Genomic DNA, 14,941 nt, shown 5'->3' on the forward strand with positions numbered 1-14,941 from the left:
GATCTACCAGATTCAAAGACTCAAAGAATATTAATGCTTGAATTTTTTAAGAAGTTACCTAGCCAAATGTATCATTTTTAAAGAAAATTAATAAATACCAGTAGAATTTTAGTCTCTTAACTTCCAAGTGACAAGAAAATATTAAATAAAATGATTTTCAAGATAAGCCATAGTAGTACTGTTCAACAGAAAAACAAGTAAATATTTTACAAAAACTAACAGTTTCTTTTATAATATTATCTTAACATTGTTTTTGCTATATTATCTACAAATTCATTTCTTCATCAAATACATCCTGTCAGTGAAACAAATGTATAAAGCAATCCAACATAATTTATCTATTCCAACTCATTCATCTTTTAGTAAGAGGTATGACTATAAAAGAATGACATTAATTTTGTTATTTTATATATAAAGAGGAAGATTGAGTAATTATTGTAGGCACATAGTCAGACAGGTTTAAATTCATTAAAATCATGAATACAAGGTTACCTAATCAGCCCTACACTGGTTATTATATTAAATGAAAACACATACATAAAAGTGAATATTAACTTAAGAAAAACAGTAATGATTAAATCTGTTGTGGGGTAGAGCAAATATGCAAATTCAATCCAAAGTCCGCAAAGCTCATATGTAAAAACTTGATGTGAAAAGAAGAATCCGGCCGGGCGCGGTGGCTCAAGCCTGTAATCCCAGCACTTTGGGAGGCCGAGACGGGCGGATCACGAGGTCAGAAGATCGAGACCATCCTGGCGAATACGGTGAAACCCTGTCTCTACTAAAAAATACAAAAAACTAGCCGGGCGCGGTGGCGGGCGCCTGTAGTCCCAGCTACTCGGGAGGCTGAGGCAGGAGAATGGCGTGAACCCAGGAGGCGGAGCTTGCAGTGAGCTGAGATCCGGCCACTGCACTCCAGCCTGGGCGGCAGAGCAAGACTCCGTATCAAAAAAAAAAAAAAAAAAAAAAAAAAAAAGAAAAGAAGAATCCATATCAAGTCTAAGATTTTCTGACTGATAGAAAATACTAAAGAATGCAGGTATTTCTAGGTGGTATGGTGGTGTAAGCAAGGCATGCAAGTGCCAATCCTCTCTCATTCCAAAATTGAAATTATGTAAATTATACAAATTTTAAAAACCTAGATTAGCAGTAACAGCCAGCCATCAGTGGTGTTCCTATAACAGTAAATGGGAACTGTTATAGGTAGATACAATACTGACTGAAATAAACTATTATAGTCCAACCAGTGACCAGTTCCTGAAAAAAACAAATTCTCTGCATTTCCGTCAGCACTGAGTAGGCTTAAGGTTAGCAATAGTATAAATAAGCACACGCAGCAGAGATGTGGTGAGAGGTAGGAGTAAAAAAAGGTGGCAGGAAGTATATGAGTCTCCCTCCATAATGATTGTTCCTTATCAGAAGCCCGAAGAGTAAGTGCCCCGCATGTCACTAACACAGTGGTTTGACCTTCTCCCAACATCCTTAACACCCACTGCTATATCGTTAATTGATAATCATCTACTTCTCTTTAACCTTCTGTCTGAGCTTTGGAATTACTCCTGACAGAATTCTGCTTATCCATCATTTGATTACAGATTAATATAGGAAAAGATCAGGATAAAAAAGCAAAGCTAGTGCAGTTGAAAAAAATAAATCCATAATTTTTGAAGAACTGTTTCTCGAGATGTATAGCAAAAAATATTAAAAATACCTAATTTGAATTATTGGCAATAATCTAGAGGACTTTGCATCATTGAAACTGTGGTAAGTAAAACTCATACTAGCATACATCATTTTATCGAGCTTCACTTTATTGCACTCCAAACATACTGCATTGTTTACAAATTAAAGGTTTGTGAAAACCTTGCATCAAGCAAATCTCTCACTGACGTTCTTCCAACAGCACGTGCTCACTTCATGTCTCTGTGTCACATTTTGGTAATTTTCACATTTTCATTATTATTATATCTGCTATGGTGACTGGTGATCACGCATCTTTCATGTGAATCTGGTAATCATTCTGGGGCACCATGAACCGCACCCATGTAAGACTGCAAACTTCATAAATGTTGTGTATTCTGACTGATCCACTGACTGGCAGTTCTCCTGTACCTCTCCCCCTCCTTGGGCCTCCCTATTCCCTGAGACATAACAATCTTCAAATTAGGCCAATTAATAACCCTACAATGGTCTCTAAGTATTCAAAAAAAAAAAAAAAAAGGAAAAGTCACATGTTTCTCACTTCAAATGAAAAACTAGAAATGATTACACTTAGGGAGGCATATCAAAAGCTGAGATGAGCTAAAAAAAAAAAAAAAAAAAACAGGCCTCTTGCGCCAAATAGTAAACTAAGTAGTAAATGCAAAGGAAAAGTTCTTGATGGAAATTAAAAGTGCTACTCCAGTGAACACATGAATGATAAGAAAGCAAAATAGCCTTATTGCTAACATGGAGAAAGTTTGAGTATCTAGATAGCAGATTAAAGCAACCACAACATTCCTTTACGGCAAAGCTTAATCCAGAGCAAGACCATAACTCTCTTCAATTCGATGAAGGCTGAGAGAGATCCACATTTTACATATGATAAAACTCATCTAGAGAGATTCCATGACTTGCTAAACTATGCAACCTTAGTGTCATACAACTAGAAAATTAAAGAACCAGAATTTTAACTCAGGTTGTTTAACCCCCAACCTTCACAGATAAAAAGAGAAAACATAAGGAACAATTGCACGCAGATTAAAGACAGTTGCTCAATATTAAAATAACATGTAGATAGGAAACAGCAGCTTGGAAACTGCTGAAAGCTGAAGGAGTGAAATAGAGGACAATCTTGATCTGCTTCTCAAAGCACAAAGGAAACTCTTCAAATATAACACAATGAAAACATAGAAAAAGAAAGCTGAGAGCCAACCTATATGCAATAGGATGTCCTAAGAGAGAAGCCCAGGAGTGCTAAAGCAGGAGAGGTAATATAAGAAATAACACACAAAATGGGATTGTTTGCTTTGTTCTTGCTGATTTGTTTAAGTTCCTTGTAGATTCTGGGTATTAGTCCTTTGTCAGATGCACAGGTTGTGAAGATTTTCTCCCATTCTGTGGGTTGTTTAGTCTGCTAATTATTTCTTTTGCTGTGCAGGAGCTTTTTTGTTTAATTAAGTCCCATCTATTTATCTTTGTTTTCGTTGCATTTGCTTTTGGGTTCTTGGTGGGCTAAGGACATGAACAGACAACTCTCAAAAGAAGATATACAAATGGCCGACAAACATATAAAAAATGTTCAACATCACTAAGTATCAGGGAAATGCAAATTAAAACCACAGTGTGATACCTCTTTCACTCCTGCAAGAATGACCATAATAAAAATAGACATTGGCATGGATGTGCTGAAAAGGGAACACTTTTACACTACTGGTGGAAATGTAAATTTGTAAAACTACTATGGAAAACAGTGTGGAGAATCCTTAAAGAACTCAGGACACAAAATCAATATTCAAAAATCTCAAGCATTCTTACACACCAATAACAGTCAAACAGAAAGCCAAATCATGAGTGAACTTACATTCACAATTGCTACATAGATAATAAAATACCTAGGAATCTAGCTTACAAGGGATGTGAAGGACCACTTCAAGGAGAACTACAAACCACTGCTCAATGAAATAAAAGAGGACACAAACAAATGGAAGAACATTCCATGCTCATGGATAGAAAGAATCAATATTGTGAAAATAGCCATACTGCCCAAGGTAATTTATCGATTTATATATTCAATGCCATCCCCATCAAGATACCAATGACTTTCTTCATAGAATTGGAAAAAACTACTTTAAAGTTCATGTGGAACCAAAAAGGAGCCCACATTGCCAAGACAATCCTAAGCAAAAAGAACAAAGCTGGAGGCATCACGCTACCTGACTTCAAACTATACTACAAGGCTACGGTAACCAAAACAGCATGGCACTGGTACCAAAACAGAAATATAGACCAATGGAACAGAACAGAGGCCTCAGAAATAATACCACACATCTACAATCATCTGATCTTTGACAAACTGACAAAAACAAGAAATGGGGAAAGGATTGCCTATTTAATAAATGGTGCTGGGAAAACTGGCTAGCCATATGTAGAAAGCTGAAACTGGATACTTTCCTTACACCTTATACAAAAATTAATTCAAGATGAATTAAAGACTTAAATGTTAGACCTGAAACCATAAAAACCCTAGAAGAAAACCTAGGCACTACCATTCAGGACATAGGCATGGGCAAGGACTTCATGACTAAAACACCGAAAGCAATGGCAACAAAAGCCAAAATAGACAAATGGCATCTAATTAAACTAAAGAGCTTCTGCACAGCAAAAGAAACTGCCATCAGTGTGAACAGGCAACGTACAGAATGGGAGAAAATTTTTGCAATTTACCCATCTGACAAAGGGCTAATATCGAGAATCTACAAAGAACTTAAACAAATTTACAAGAAAAAATCAACCCCATCAAAAAGTGGGCAAAGGATATGAACACTTTTCAAAAGAAGATATTTATGTAGCCGACAGACACATGAATAAAATGCTCATCATCACTGGTCATCAGAGGAATGCAAATCCAAACTACAATGAGATATCATCTCACACCAGTTAGAATGGCGATCATTCAAAAGTCAGGAAACAACAGGTGCTGGAGAGGATTTGGAGAAATAGGAACACTTTTACACTGTTGATGGGAGTGTAAATTAGTTCAACTACTGTGGAAGACAATGTGGTGATTCCTCAAGGATCTAGAACTAGAAATACCATGTGACCCAGCCCCCAGCCATCCCATTACTGGGTATATACCCAAAGGATTATAAGTCATGCTACTATGAAGACACATGCACATGTATGTTTATTGTGGCACTATTCACAACAGCAAAGACTTGGAACCAACCCAAATGTCCATCAGTGACAGAGTGGATTAAGAAAATGTGGCATATATACACCATGGAATACCATGCAGCCATAAAAATGGATGAGTTCATGTCCTTTGCAGGGATACAGATGAATCTGGAAACCATCATTCTGGACAAACTATCTCAAGGACAAAAAAACAAACACTATGTTCTTACTTATAGGTGGGAATTGAACAATGAAAACACTTGGACACAGGGCAGGGAACATCATACACTGGGGCCTGTCATGAGGTGGGGGAATGGGGGAGAGATAACATTAAGATAAATACCTAATGTAAATGATGAATGAATGGGTGCAGCAAACCAACATGGCACATGCATACATATGTGACAAACCTGCACATTGTGCACATGTACCCTAGAACTTAAAGTATAAAAAATAAAAATAATAAAGAACTAAAAGTAGATCTACCATTTGGTAAAAAGTAGATCTATCACTATCAGGTATCTACCCAGAAGAAAAGAAGTCATTATACTAAAAAGATATCTGCATATGCATGTTTATAGCAGCACAATTCACAATTGCAAAAATATGGAACCAGCCCAAATGTCCATCAATCAACTAGTGGATAAAGAAAATACATATATACATGTATGTGTGTGTGTATATATATGTGTGTGTGCATATATATATATACACACACACACACCATGGAATACTACTGAGCCATAAAAAGTAAAACAATGGCATTCACAGCAACCTGGATGGAACTGGAAACTATTTTTGTAAGTGAAGTGACTCAGGAATGGAAAACCAAACATTGTATGTTCTCACTCATAAGTGGGAGCCGAGCTATGAGGACGCAAAGGCATAAGAATGATATGATGAACTCTGGGGACTCGGGGGAAAGTGTGGGAGGGGGTAAGGAATAAAAGACTATACAATGGGTACCGTGTACACTGCTCAGGTGATGGGTGCACCAAAATCTCAGAAATTATCACTAAAGAACTTACGTAACCCAACACCACGTGTTTCCCAAAACCCTATTGAAATATAAAATAATAACACAAGAAATTCTCCAATCTCAGGAAAAAATTCAAGCTGAAATTGGAGAGTATATGTCACATTTTTTTTGCAACTACAATAAAAAGAGAACAATCGATGATGGTAAGAGTTAGGAAGTCAATAAGGATTCAGATGAGGAATTTTTTTTATATAAAGCAGCAGTTTCCAACCTTTTTGGGACCAGGAACTGGATTCTTGGAAGACAATTTTTCCATGGATGGAGGTGTGGAGAGTGTGGGGGGATGATGGTTTCAGGAGGAAACTGTTCCACCTCATATCATCAGGCATTAGATTCTCATAAGGAGTGCACATGCACAGTTCACAACAGGGTTTGTGCCCCTATGAGAATCTAATGCCATGGCTAATCTGACAGCAGGTGGAGCGCAGGTGGTAATGATGGCTTACCCACTGCCACTCATTTCCTGCTGTGCAGCCCCGGGGGTTTGGGACCCCTGTTATAAAGGACAAAATGTGGGCCATGTTCAATTCTAGATGATAAATAAAGTGGTAATAAAAGGGCTTTTGGAGAAAAAGACAGTAACCCCAAATTCTGCCCAGAGCCACGTTGTTGCCGTATAGAAGCAACAGTCAATGGTGGGTGGTCAGGTATGACAGGTATCTAAAACTACCATTTACTGAACAAACTACTTGGTGATATAGAAATTTCATAATGAGAAAATATTAGCCAAAAGTCAGAACTCAAAAGCAAGAAATTACAGTTGGAAAGTTCCAATAGTGAGTGATCATACCCAATAAACATATAGAAAGTCCCAACAATTTACTTAAATGTAGTGAGAACCAGAAAACATTAGAGAATTGTTTTCCTTTTGAGACTGATTGCTCTTATTGAACATTGATGGCAACTAACTCTAGATTAAATTTTAATAAACTGGGAAGGGGGAGAAAAGGAAAAAATAAATGCACCAAATTTTTAATTCATATTCCATTAAAGGGAGCAAAATAATATTGTTGTAATAATGTGATATTTTCTTAGTTCAATAAAATTAAAATAATGTTATATTTATTGGTTCAATAGAATAAGATTTAAGATTAATTTCGTAGGCCTTAGAAAAATAAAAGTTGAAGGAAGTATCATCCATTATAAACCTATAGAAGTAAATAACATCATCTATATTGGATATAGCAGCTGGCCATTACTAGAATTCGGTTTAAGAAAAAAATTCTATAAATCAGTAAGGAACTTCTACAATACCCCTATAGGTGGACTACAGGTACAAGAAATGCTACAGGTCTTGGCTTCTAACCATTAGACCAATTTTTATGTATTATGTATTTTCACATATTATACCATACTTCCCTCCCATAAACCACAGGAAATAGAAAGCATGAAGGAGGAACATCAATTGCTAAGTACAAAAGAAAAATCATCGACTTGTTATTCATTGAGACTATGCAAGATAATATGTGAGATAATCCATTCAACTAAAGGACAATACAAATCATAAAACCTATTTATAAAAAGTTATATATCATAATACTTAGGAATAAATTTAACCAAGGAGGCAAAAGGCTCATACACTGAAAGCTAAAAACATTACTAAAAGAAATGAAAGACACATATAAGTAGAAAGATACTTTGTGTTTATTGATTTAAAGACTTAATACTGTTAAGATGGCAATACTACCCAAAGCAATCCACAGATTCAATGCAAACTTGATCAAAATCCCAGCAATAGTTTTGTAGAAACAGAAAAACACATCCTAAAATTTATATAGAACTTCAAGGCAGCTCAAATAGCCAAAACAATTTTTAAAAGAACAAAGTGGAGGCCTCACTCTTTCTGATTTCAAAATTTACTCTAAAGCTACAGTAATCAAAACAATGTGGTATTGGCATAAAGACAGGCATACAGACCAACGGAATAGACTAAAAGGCCCAGAAATACACCTTAACATATATGATAAAATGATCTTTGGCAAGGGTGACAGGACAACTCTACAGGGAAAGGACCATGTCTTCAACAAATGGTATTGGGAAAACTGGAAATTCTCATGCAAAAAAGAATGAAGTTGGATTCTGATCTTACACCATATATAAAAATTAACTCAAAATGGATTAAAGACATAATGTGAGTCCTAAAACTATAAAATTCCTAGAAGAAAACATAGAGGAAAAGCATTATGACTTTAGATTTGGCTATCATTTCTTGCATATGACACCAAAAGCACAAGTGACAAAAGAAAAAATAGATACACCTTATCAAAATGAAAGACGTTGGGGGCCAAGCAATGTGGCTCATGGTGGTAATCCCAGCATTTTGGTAGACTGAGGCAGGAGGATTGCTTGAGGATAGGAGTTTGAGAGCAGTCTGGGCAACATAGCAAGACTCTATCTCTACAAAAATATTTCAAAAATAGCCGGGGATGGTGGCATGCAACTGTAGCCCTAGCTACTCAGAAAGCTGAAGTGGAAGGGTTGCTTGAGCCCAGGAGTTTGAGGCTGCAGTAAGCTGTGATCATACCACTGCATTACAGCCTGGGTAACTGAGCAAAACCTAATCTCAAATTAAATAAATAAATAACTTTGGGGCTTCAAAAGACCCTATTGATAAAGTAAAAAGAAAAATCACAGAATGGAAGAAAATATTTGCAAACCATGTACCCAGTAAGAGATTAATATACAGAATATATAAGGAACTCCTACAAGTCGACAATGATAAACCAAATAACCTGATTAAGAAATGGGCAAAGGCAGAACACGGAGGATTTTTAGGGTAATAAAATTAATCTGCATCATAATATAATTGCGGATAAATGCATTATACATCTGTCCAAACTCACAGTGTACAACATCAAGAGTGAACCACAACGTAAAGTATAGACTTGTGAAAATAAAATGGGCAAAAGACTTGAGTAGACACTACTTCAAAGAAGATATATAAATGGTCCATGGCACATGAAAAGATGTTCAACTGTCACTAATCATTAGTAAACGGAAGTCAAACCCACAATGAGATACCACTTCACACTCATTAAGATGGCTAATATTAAAACAACAACAACAAAACAACAGAAAATGACAAATGTAAGTTAGGGTGTGGAGGAATTGTAAACCTTCCAAACTACTGGTGGAAAATGGTGGGGCCTCTGTGAAAAACTGTTTGGTGGTTCCTCAAATCACTAAACCTAGAATTATCATATGATCCAGCAATTCCATTACTAGGTATATAGCAAAAGAATTTAAAACAAGGATTCAAACAGATATTTGTACATGAATGTTCACAGCAGCATCATTCACAATAGCCAAAAAGTAGAAACAACTCAAATGGCCATCAATATAGATGAATGGAAAAGCAAAATGTGGTATATACAAACAATGTCATTCATCATCAAGAAGAAATCAGGTTATAACATATGGTACCACATCAATGAATCTTGAAAACATTATGCTAAATGTCAGATACAAATGAATAAATATTATATAATTCCACTTACAGAAGGCATAAAATAGGCAAATATTTAGCAACAGAAAGTAGAAGAGAGTTTACCAAGGGATAGAAAAATGGGATGTTATTGTATAATGGGTAGAGAGTTTGGTTTGTGATGATAAAAATATGTTCTGAAAATGAACAATAAAAATTTTTCTAAAATAAAAATGACCTACCTATCTTTATTTTACCAAAATAGTCATTAGAACATTACAATTAACCTATTAGAATTTCACTTAGAAAGTCATTTCACATACACTAAAACATCTCATTTTTTCAAACAAAAAATTAGCATTGTTATTAAATCTCTTGTCAACTTCTAATTTTTTAAAAAGAAAGATTATAGAAATAGAGGAGAAAATACCAACTACAGTGTGTTCATGTTTTTAAAAAATCAGTTTTTTCTTCTAAATTACTAAACTCAAAACATGCTAAAATTTACTAAAAATAAGTCAAACAAAAGATTATGTTCAGAAATGGTATATGCTGCTGTTCCTTCTAGTGTACCTTGTTTCTCCAAAATTTTCATCTGAAAATAAATTATACTAACACTTGACATTATTAATAGCTGTTAGGAACCATACTCTCTTTTTGAAATCATGAATGGAAAAATATGTTCCTTGTCATAATATTTGGTAAAAAAAATGTAGAATAAATTAAAAAATATTTAATATTCAGGCTCTTTAAAATACTGTTTTAAAATTCTTGTTGTTTTAGAAGAACACACTGGGCTCCAAATTACTCACAGTTTACTGACAGATTTCATCTTTAACCAAAGGCATAGGGACAAATGTGTGTAATTAGTTTCCTAAATGTTTATGCAGGGTGAATTTTAATTTGCTCTTGGAGGTATCATCCCACAAGTCTCACCCTGGAATATAACGGAATCTCATTTGTGTCATTTAAAATGATAAAATGTTAAACCAATATTTCATCAATGATGGTTAGTAGTTAATTACTAGCGTTGAAGTTTTGGGCCTGGACAAATCTCTTTCAAATAAATGTACTCAAAATTAGACTTTCCTGGAAGAACCATGCAACTGAAAAGACGTAAGTATCTATACTATATTATGTCTCTTCAACATGATCACCTAATATTTCATTTGAGAACAGAGAACTCTCCATTATCCCTACATATATTTGCTTGTTGCCCAAAAGGACTGGTTCAGCTGCTAGGTTTGACATTGCTATTGGTTTTCCTATCTTTGATTTGTCAATTCACGGAACTACTCTAATATGAATAAAAGGGGCCTCAGTTCCAAAATGGCCCACTTCCAGCAGGACCTCAGTGGCATACGGTGCATATCCTAAAGGCAACTAAGATGTGACATTTTATGAATTCTGGTGAAACTGGATTAAAGAACCTGGTTCACATATTGGCAAAAGAGGAAGTAAGAGAAAAAGTCTCAGATTCTAGCTTAGGTGCCATCCCTAACCAGGTGTTTCCTGGCCCTTCCTCAGGGTATCTTCTGGCATCTGAGAGCGTGTACTTCTCTTCAGGTGTGTCTCTAGGTAGATGCCTCAGCCATCATTAGCACACAGCATTCTATCCCCAGGTTCACCTGTTATAATAGCACACACCTTCACAATCAACTGCCTTCTTGCTCTTTTTTTTTTTTTATTTATTTATTTATTTATTTATTTATTTATTATACTTCTTTTAAGTTCTAGGGTACATGTGCATAATGCAGGTTTTCTGCTGGCATAAGTATAATTTCTGTGCTATGTTGGTGTGTTGCACCTATCAACTCGTCAGCACCTATCAACTCGCTATTTACTGTGTATAACTCGAATGCAATCTCTCCCTCCTCCTCGTGATAGGCCCCCGTGTGTGTTGTTCCCTTCCCGAGTCCAAGTGGGATTCCATTGTTCAGGTTCCCACCCATGAGGGAGAACATGCAGTAGTTTGGTTGGTTTTCTGTTCTTGTGATAGTTTGCTAAGAATGGCTCAGCTGCATCCATGTCCCTACAAAGGACACAAACTCATCCTTTTTATGGCTGCATAGTATTCCACGTGTATATGTGCCTACATTTTCTTTAATCCAGTCTGTCACTGATGACATTTGCTGATTCCGTCTTTGCTATTAGGAATAGTGCTGCAATAAATATACGCGGTGTATGTGTGTTCCTTATAGCAGCATGATTTATAACTTTGGGTATATACTCCAGTAATGGGATGGCTAGGTCATATGGTACATCTAGTTCTAGATCTTTGAGGAATCGCATACTGTTTTCTTATAATGGTTGAACTAGGGTTTAGAATCCCACCAACAGTGTAAAATGCTCCCATTTCTCCAGCATCCTCTCCAGCACCTGCTGTTTCCTGACTTTTGAATGATCGCCATTCTAACTGGTGTGATGGTATCTCATTGTGGTTTTGATTTGCATTTCCCTCTGATGGCCAGTGATGATGAGTACTTTTCTGGGTGTGGCTCCGTTGGCTGTATGAATGTCTCTTTGAGAAATGTCTGTTCATCTTTTCCTACTTTTGATGGGGTTGTTTGTTTTTCTTGTGGACTTGTTTGAGTTCCTTTGTAGGTTCTGGATATTAGCCCTTTGTCAGATGAGTAGATTGCAAAAATGTTCCCATTCTGTAGGCTCTGTTCACTCTGATGGTAGTTTCTTTTATGTGCAGAAGCTCTTTAGTTCTAATTAGATCCCCATTTGTCAATTCCTTTGGCTTTTGGTGCTGTTGCTTTTGGTGTTTTAGACATGAAGTCTCTTTGCCTATGCTTATGTCCTGAATGGTACCTTCCTCTGTGACTTTTAAGTGGCATTAGGTCGAATACTTAAGTCTCTAATCCATCTCGAATTAATTTTCGATAAGGAGTAAGGGAAAGGATCCAGTTTCAGCTTCTAATGATGTATTAAAATTAATCTTCCCAGCACCATTTATTAAATAGGAATCCTTTCCCCATTTCCTTTGCTTTTCCTGATTTGTCAGCATCAGATGGCTGTAGATGTGGTACTATTTCTGAGGACTCTGTTCTGTCTCCATTGGTCTATATATCTCTGTTTTGGTGTACCAGTACCAAGTTGTTTTGCTAATAGCCTTGTATAGCTCAGTCAGGTGGATGCCTCCAGCTTTGTTCTTTGACTTAGGATTACTGTCTTGGGAGATGTGGGCTCTTTTGGTTCCTATATGGAACTTTTAAAGCAGTTTTTTCTAATTCTAAGAACCTACTCTGGTATCTCTGATGGGGATGGCATTGAATCTATAAATAACCTTTAGCAGCATGTGGCCATTTCTACGATATTGGATTCTCCTATCTATGAGCATGTATATGTTCTTCCATTGTTTGTGTCCTCTTTAATATTTCACTGGAGCAGTGGTTTGTAGTTCTCCTGAAGATAGTCCTCAGATCCCTTTTTGTATTGATTCCTAGATATTTCCGATTCTTGTTTGTGCTAAATTGTGAATGGAAGTTCATTCATGATTTGGCCTCTGTTTGTTCATATTGTTACTGTGTATAAGAATGCTTTGTGATTTTTGCACATTAATTTTGTATCCTGAGATTTTGCCAGTTAAGTTATCAGCTTAAGGAGATTTTGGGCTGAGACAATGGGGTTTAAATATACAATCAAGCCATCTGCAAACAGGGACAATTTGATTCTTCTTTCTAACTGTCTCTTTGATTTCCTTTTTCTCTGCCTGATTGCCCTAGCCAGGAACTTCCAAATACTATGTTGAATAGGGAGGGTGGAGAGAGAGCATCCCTTGTCTTGTGCCAGTTTTCAAAGTGGAACCTTCCAGTTTTGCCCATTCCAGTATGATATATTGGCTGTGGGTTTGCTGCAATAGCTCTTATTATTTTGAGGTACGCTCCATCAATACTTCCGAATTTATTGAGCGCTTAGCATGAAGGGTTGCTGAATTTTGTCGCTGGGCCTTTCTGCATCTATTGAGATAACTATGTGGCTCTGTCCTTTGGTCTCTGTCTTTATGCATGCTTTCGGATTACACGGTTGATTTGCATATGTTGAACTGTAGCCTTGCATCCCAGGATGAAGCCTAATTTGATCATGGTGGATAAGCTTTTGATGTGCTGCTGAACTGCCTGCTGGGGTATTTTATTGAGGATTTCTGTACTGATGTTCATCAGGGATATTGTACCCTTTTTTGTTGTGTCTCTGCTAGGCTTTGTATCGATGATAAGCAATTCTATAAAATGAGTGGGGAGGATTCTCTTTTCTCATTGGATTGAATAGTTTGCAGAAGGAATGGTACTCAGCTCCTCCTTGTAATTCTCTGTAGAATCTAGCTGTGAATCCATCTGGTCCTGACTTTTTGGTTGGTAGGCTATTAACATTGCCCCACTCTAGAGCCTGCTATTGGTCTATTCAGGGATTCAGCTTCTTCCTGGTTTAGTCTAAGAGTGTAAGTGTCTAGAAATTATCCATTTCTTCTAGATTTTCTAGTTTTATTTTGTGTAGAGCTATGTATAGTATTCTCTGATGGTAGTTTGTATTTCGTGGGGCTGGTGATATCCCCTTTATCATTTTACCAAGGCTCATTTGATTCTCTTTCTTATTAGTTCTATATGGTCTGTCAATTTTGTTGATCTTTTCAAAAAACTAACTCTGATTCATTGATTTTGGAGGGTTTTTGTGTCTCCCATTCTTCTAGTTCTTGCCTTGATCTTAGTTACTTCTGCTCTCTGCTAGCTTTCTTAAATGTGTTTGTTTTGCTTCTCTAGTTCTTTTTAATTGTGATGCGATGTCAATTTTAGATCAAGTCTCGCTTCTCTCCTTTGCAGGGCATTTAGTGCCATAAATTCCCTCTGCTACACTGCTTTAAATGTGTCCTAGAGATTCTGATATGTTGTATCTTTGTTCTCATTGGTTCTAAAGAATATCTTTATTACTGCCTCATTCTGCTATGTACCCAGTAGCCATTCAGGGAGCAGGTTATTCAGTTTCCAAGTGTAGTTGAGCAGTTTTGAGTGGAAGTTTTAATCCAGAGTTCTAGCTTGATTGTACCTGTGGGTCTGAGAGACAGTTTGTTATGCACTCTGCCTTGCACATTGCTAAGGAGGCTTTTACTCCCACCATGTGGCCACCTTGGAATAAGCGGCTGTGGCAGCTGAGAAGAATGTATACTCTGCTGATTTGGGGTGGAGAGTTCATAGATGTCTGGCCAGGGTCTGCTCTGCTGCAGAGATGAGTTCAATTCCTGGATATCCTTTTTAACTTTCTTAGTCTCAAGTTGATCTGTCTAATGTTGGATAGTGGATAGTTGTGAAGTCTCCTACACAAGGGAGTCTCCTTTTAGGGGTGCCCTATGACTTGCCTATGAAACTGGGGTGCTCCTGTATTGGGTGCATAGACATTTAGGATAGCTATTCTTCTGTTGAATTGATCCTTTTACCATTATGTAAATGGCCTTTCTTTGTCTCTTTTGATCTTGATGGTTTAAAAGTCTGTTTTATCAGAGACTAGTATTGCAACCCCTGCTTTTTGTTCTCCATTTGCTTGGTAAATCTTCCTCTATCCCTTTACTTTTGAGCCCTATGTATGTCTCTTCTCTGTGTGTGTGA

At 36.6% G+C, this 14,941-nt stretch overlaps 1 protein-coding gene across 1 annotated transcript in view; it reads right to left on the reverse strand.

Moving 5' to 3' along the window:
* The window catches only part of GPR158 (G protein-coupled receptor 158), a 395,462-nt gene that overhangs the window by 137,049 nt on the left and 243,472 nt on the right, over positions 1–14,941 (reverse strand). The window lies entirely within an intron of this gene.

This window comes from Papio anubis, chromosome 11 (assembly GCF_008728515.1).
Source record: "Papio anubis isolate 15944 chromosome 11, Panubis1.0, whole genome shotgun sequence".
NCBI lineage: Eukaryota > Metazoa > Chordata > Mammalia > Primates > Cercopithecidae > Papio > Papio anubis.